This window comes from Aptenodytes forsteri, unplaced genomic scaffold (assembly GCF_000699145.1).
Source record: "Aptenodytes forsteri isolate BGI_AS27 unplaced genomic scaffold, ASM69914v1 Scaffold9, whole genome shotgun sequence".
Lineage (NCBI taxonomy): Eukaryota > Metazoa > Chordata > Aves > Sphenisciformes > Spheniscidae > Aptenodytes > Aptenodytes forsteri.
The window spans coordinates 2680015-2686654 of NW_008796217.1; the positions used below are offsets into that span (position 1 = coordinate 2680015).

At 39.8% G+C, this 6640-nt stretch overlaps 1 protein-coding gene across 1 annotated transcript in view; it reads left to right on the forward strand.

The window, feature by feature from the left end:
• The window catches only part of RAB5A (RAB5A, member RAS oncogene family), a 27762-nt gene that overhangs the window by 1489 nt on the left and 19633 nt on the right, over positions 1-6640 (forward strand). The window contains exon 2 of the mRNA XM_009288602.1: positions 4556-4562. The gene's annotated coding sequence lies outside the window, so the exon portion shown is untranslated. The remainder of the gene's footprint in view (positions 1-4555; positions 4563-6640) is intronic.

Sequence of the window (6640 nt, forward strand, 5' to 3'; positions counted from 1 at the left end):
GTGAGCAGCTGTGTGGTGCTCAGTTGCCGACTGAGGTTAAACCACAACAAGAGGCTCAGGCAGCGATTGCTCTCTGATGACTGGGCCACCAGACGGTAGGGGTGCCTGACTACCTGCTCCGGCTGTCAGAGGCATCAACAGTACTATGATCAGCTAGCTTCTAGCACACGTGAACGTAGCTTAATCTTCTCCAGGTAACATACGTTATCTTCAGCTATTATCTCCTGTGGCCATTGCTGGTGCCCTTTTTCAAAAGTAGGTGTGTTTTTCTGCTGTAGACATGGCTGTACAACACCGCTAATATAGAACATCCATTACCACTTAGGAACTAAAGAAGGTCTTGTAAACTCTTAACATGTTCAGTTCATTTATACTTCTTTCCGTCATAATTGTTGTTACTGAAAGTTTAGAGTGCTCCTGCCAAATAAAGCAATGATTGTTGGTAGTTTAATAAATAAAGTAAAATGATCGGTTACGTCTTGCTTTGTGATCTGTTCTTCTGTCAGGTGCAATTTCTATCTAGTAAAGGCTAAATTGTGATTTGAACAAAACTGCAGGTGTTAGAAATCAGGGATGAATTTGATCTGATTGAGAGGAGTAACTGGGGAAGGATAAAGCTGTCAGAAGAGGGAACTATTTATACAGAGGAAGAGCAAAGCATAGCATCACAAAAATTGTATGGTAATAGTATGGCACAGGAAACTGGGACTTCAATTTTTATTCTTGTGTTTGTTGCATTTCCAGCGGGCTATCTACCTGTGCTCAAGGTATTACCATTTTGTACATTCTGTTATTTCTGATTTCGTTTATTTTTACATTGTTTTTTTCCCCAGTAGGTGGCCACACTTGCTAATTGAAAGAATCCACTCAGCCCTGATGGAGTGGGTTGTGTCAAAGGCAGAAAAATAGGACCTGGCCATGTAGAAAGAATACCTGTTGCAGAAACAAGTAGAGCAGAAGTCTTCACCCTTCTCTGTTTTGCCCCTCTGTTTTTTTCAGCAGAGATGCAGGTCCCTATAAATCAATTTGAAACCTGCTAACAATATACATGCTTCTCTTCGCTATCTTCCACACATCTCTTGGAAGCGGACCCTAAACGCCCTCAGACCAAAAACCTGCTCTTAGAAATGCTCTCATTTGCTAGCCTCTTTGTGGAAAAGGGAAATGCCTCACTGGCTGCTTTCCACAAGAGATGAATCCAGGTGCCAGAGAAAGCAGGAAAACATTTTTTATCTGCAGGAGCTGCTTCTATTATAAATTAGTATAGCAGGGTGGATACTGGAGAAAACTGGCCAGTAAAATGGTAGAGAAGAATACATCTCTTTCACCTATACAAAAAATACTCTACTATTAAGCTGTAAAAACTGCATCCATATTTTCACATCCTATCAGAAAAAAATAATATTCTTAAAAATGTCAATCTTGAAGTCACAGAAGTGAAACTAAAATAGTAGTGGATGAATTTGGGAAGATCTTCCCTTCATATGAATTGCCCAGTAAAAGTCAGGCTAAGTGCATTCTCAGCATGTTATGGGTGGATACACAATATGAGAAAGGGTAGTAAAAGCTAGAGTTTCTTACCTCTATTTTCTAGCTGTTTTCTTAAGTCCACAATGCAGATACAAAATGTGAACTCAAAGTTCCATGTAGATGTATCCAGCGAAAGAGCTGCCCCTTCTTCCTATAATTCTGCTCACTTTAGGAATCAGGGTCATATTCATTCTTCCTTAGATCAAAAGTTAGTTGGTGTGCAGGAAGAATATTTGTAGGGTAGGAAGGATCTGTAGATTTTAAAGATAAGGTGATAAATAAAAAAAAAATTGAACTCCATTTCAGAAAAAAAGATCAAAACTTTCTTGACTTCAGCATGAATTTGTCGTCTCTTATGTTAACAAAATCAGATATCTAGAGAAATGTGTTTTGGAAAAAGCTGAACAAAATATTCCCTTCTACAGCAGTACTTTTTCACTTGACAGTACCTGTCATTTGAAAGTTACCACTACTTGCTGACGTCCAATTCCCACAATATAGTGCCTTTTTCTGTCTTGTTCAGGCTAAAACTGAGGAATGGAAACTGCCTAAACCCCTGCATTTTACTTTCTTTATGAAGCACAAAGATCCCATATTCTGCAACACAGTTCTCATTCCGACTATGGTGCTGGCATAGATGACAGCCAAAGCACTAAGTCTGTAAGGTCTCACTAAGTCTTAAGGTCTCTGAAGGCCAGAGAACTTGATGTAAAATTTTGCAAATGTTGTGAAACTCTTGAAGGACATTAGCCATGCTGATACACTTTGCTGTTGTTATTGCCTGATTACTTTCATGTTTTTTATTCAACTCATTTACAGATAGAAAATCACTGCTTTCTATGTGCTGCACACATTCTATATGCTATGATATGACTAAACCGATGGATGTACAGAGACCGTGTACACACGCAGAGATAGAAGAAAGACAGAAAAAAGGATATTATAGCAGATGGACACATGAAAAAAAAATTTGGGAAGTTCAAGCAGAATAAAGAGATTCTGCACGTCCTCTAAAGTCAACTTCCATTTATTATTACACATCTAGAGTCATATTTAAACACAAAAAGACTGAACAGAGCATATTATTAAACTCTGCAGAAAAATGCTGAAGTAGACACAAATCCATCTGGTGAAATCATGACCCACTAACATAAATTTTTTTGTTAACGTTATCCAACACAGTTTCACTTTTGGTATTTGACATATGACCCAAGATGACATAAAATATGAAAACATGATCACTGGTAGGGCTATCTGGGTCATTTCAGAGCTTTTCTTAAACAGCCATTTGTCCAGACTAGAACAGAAGAAACTCTTCTTCACCACTAACATTCACAGACCTGTCAAGCCCCAAATACAGTAACTGGAACTCAGTCATTGGATTCCTGCCGCATGCTCTCCTGCCTCTATTTCATACATTCACAGTGAATCTTTGCTGTTTGCTGACCCCGTATGTCAGTGTCAACCCACTATGAACAATTTGGGAGTTTCACAAAGCAAAAGAGACATACTATAGCTCTGTGTTGCTGTCAGAGAGTTAGTCAGCCAGTAGGAACCTCACGCACGTAACACACGCTTTCTAGCAGCACACCAGTATCGTAGCTCTGCTGTTGTAGGACCTGAGTCTCAAGAGTGTGTCCATCACATAATCCGAAACGTGGACCGCCTATACACTTAACAGACAAAAAGCATGTGAGATTTGCATTCATGCTAGCAGTTGCAGCAAAATGGCCTACATATCTTAAGTCTGCTCAACGGATTTTGAAGAGAAAAATACTCTCGCATGAGAAAATGAAACTTTATCACTTTTGCCCCCTTTATATTAGTGCAATTATATCACATGAATATAATTCCTGCATCAAAAACTCCATTCAGCCTTGAATTTCAGATACATTTGCTAATCTGAAAGATTATTCTGGATTTAGAAAGTATTTATTTATTTATTATTAGACTTACAGAACATCTGATCCCTTCATATGGAATGTCACAGTTCTTTTCGGAACATTGCTGCATTATGTTTTGTATTTTCTCTCATTCTTCCTGTGTAAACTGAGCACGTGGTTTCACATTACACCTAACCAAAGTTTACTGCCAAACAGGTGGTTCTTGGCTCTTTTTCTTCTCTGAACTCATACTCCTTTACTCTCATTTGCACCAGATCTCGTCAGCCTGCAGCCACAGATGAGTTGGTTCCATCAGCTGAGCCAGTAGAAAACCATGTCTTTTGGTGAATAATTTTTGCGTGACATCAGTGGTTGATCCAACTCACTCTGCAGCTGTAGGGTATCACGACTTACTCAAGAGGTGCAAGCTTGCAGCTGGAAACGGAAATGGCCTAGGATCATACCTTCCATTAGTGGCTCTTCATTTGAGTGGATTAAGCGAAATGCCATGTATGACATGAGCATTTCATCTCTAAATTGAATTTAAGTTCAAGTCATTCTAAAGATTCACAGTGTAATATTTTCATTTTTTTCATCCCAAACTGTTCATGTATGTACTGGGTCTGGCTGGGATGGAGTTAATTTTCTTCGTAGCAGCCCGTATGGTGCTGTGTTTTGGATTTGTGACTAAAACAGTGTTGATAACACAGCAACACTTCAGCTACTGCTGAACAGCCCTTGCACAGGGTCAAGGCTTCCTCTTTTTCCCCGCTTTGTAGTCATCCCCACCCAGGGGGTATGCTGGGCGTGGGCAAGAAACCTGGGAGGGGAACACAGCCAGGACAGCTGATCCGAATTGATCAAAGGGATATTCCATATCATAGAGCATCATGCTCAGCAATAAAAATTGGGAGGTAGAGAAAGGAGCTGGCTTCCAAGATGACTGCTGCTTGGAGACTGGTTGGACATTGGTCTGTTTGTGGGAGGTGGTGAGTGATTTCCTTCGTATTGCCTTCCCCCCCTCCTCTTTCCTTCATCTATTAAACTGTCTTTATCTTGACCCACAAGTTTTCTTGCTTTTGTTCTTCCCATTCTATTCTCTGTCCCGCTGCAGGGAGGTGAGTGAGCGAGCAAGCGAGCAGCTGCCAGGTTGGCTGGATGCTGGCTAGTGCTTGGATATATGTTTATAATGTATATAGTAAAAACATCTGTTTATCAGGATTCTGATGTTTTGCTCAGCAAATCCCGCAGTCTAGTTGAACATACTGAAACCAGTCAGAAGGTTATGACAAATAAGCAGTGCGTTAGGGCAGGATTACCTGATTTAAAGGGCAACTCTTACAAATACTCTGAAAGGCAGTCTTTACTGTAAGCTTCAGCAAACTCAGAGCTCAGAAAACTCACGTACTTTCAAACACATTTCTCTGGAGCTAGTCTGGCATTCTACATCACTGGTGAACTCAGTCTTTTTCACTTCTTTTAAGTTACATATTAGCCTTACAAAAAGCATTTATGTAAGTAATTAACTTTTACTTTGTAAAGCAGAATGGTGAAATTATTACTCTGAGGCCAATTTGCTAACAATGGAAAAGTACATGGAAAAGAAGAATTTAAGAAGATTAAAAGAAAAAGAACAGTCTGGTTTTATTCCATTCACTTTAGTAATTTTTAAAGTATTGATATGTCCATACTAGGGAAGGGAAAAAAAGACAAAGGAAAACACAAAAGCAGACAGATTGTTGATTTCCCTCTCATTCTACAAGGCCATCGGCTGTAATATTTTACAAGTAATGCGGTATTTCTAAAGCAGCATTAAAGAGTGGAGATGATTAAAAAAAAAAAAGGCTGCGACATGATTGATTATAACTTTCTTTCTGTTCTCAGCATATTTCTGAAGTAGCAGCAACAACAGAAGATAAATCTGCATTGGCAAGAGGATTGACTGGACAACTAACACTAAAGTCATGTATTTTATGAATGAATGGCATAATGGAGCCTCAGCGCTAGTATAACACTGGCCATAGGCTTTCCCTAACTTAATTTTTGCTTCAATTATATACATGTGGTTGAACTAAAGCATATTTAGAGAAGACAGCAACATCAAATCTTCAGAAGATAAATCTGCATTGGCAAGAGGATTGACTGGACAACTAACACTAAAGTCATGTATTTTATGAATGAATGGCATAATGGAGCCTCAGCGCTAGTATAACACTGGCCATAGGCTTTCCCTAACTTAATTTTTGCTTCAATTATATACATGTGGTTGAACTAAAGCATATTTAGAGAAGACAGCAACATCAAATCTTGATTCAGTATTTCCAGTGATGGAGTATCTAAACGATCTTCATTAAATTGTACCAATGATTAAATACCATTATTGATAAACTTACTAAATGTCTTACCGATTCCGTTTTTTATTTCCTTCAAGTGCCAACTATTAGACCTTCTTAAATCTGCTGGACTGAAGAAACACTAATTGTCACTGTTTTTTTTCCTATACAGCCCACTTATAGTCTGTGACCAAGTGATCCTTCCCCTTCCCCCTTACAAGGTCAGCAGGTCTTCACATCTTGCACTGTGAGGCAAGTTTTCCAGTCTTTTAACCATTCTTAAAGGCCACCCCTAAATTACCCTTAATTTTTTCAGCATTATTCCGGCTACAGACACAAAGGCACACAGGATTACAAAGGCTTCACAAAATACACCAGTAACATGGAAAATCAGTATGTCCAACAATCTCTAGAGCAAGGTGTGTTGTTTAATATTTGCAAGTATTAAGTCAGATTGTTTGTATCCACCTACTAAGCCATCAAGACTCATTCTGTGTTAGCAACCTGTTCTCTTTAAGTTTTAGCACTCTCCCAATGACGAGCCTATCCCTAAGGCTTTATCAGTGGCCGTTCAATCTTTAAAAAGTTTGGTAAATTCCCAGTTGTAATTCAGATTTTCCTGTGCAGTTCCTTCTTTCAACTTATTTGACTAATAGCTTCGGAAACTGGTTCTTTTAAAGCATTAAACCAGGACTCTCCTGTCTGTGTGATACCCAGCTCCCACCCCTGGCACCTCAGCGGCCCCCTCAGGCTGCACTGCACCCGCAGTCCCTGGAAGACAGGCACGGAAGATGCCCGGTCGCTGCCAGAGACGCTTCTCCTCGGCGTCGAGGAGAAGCAGGAGGTACGGGACAGCCGGCGGATCAGTCGGGCGAAGTTCCCACCCTGCTGACC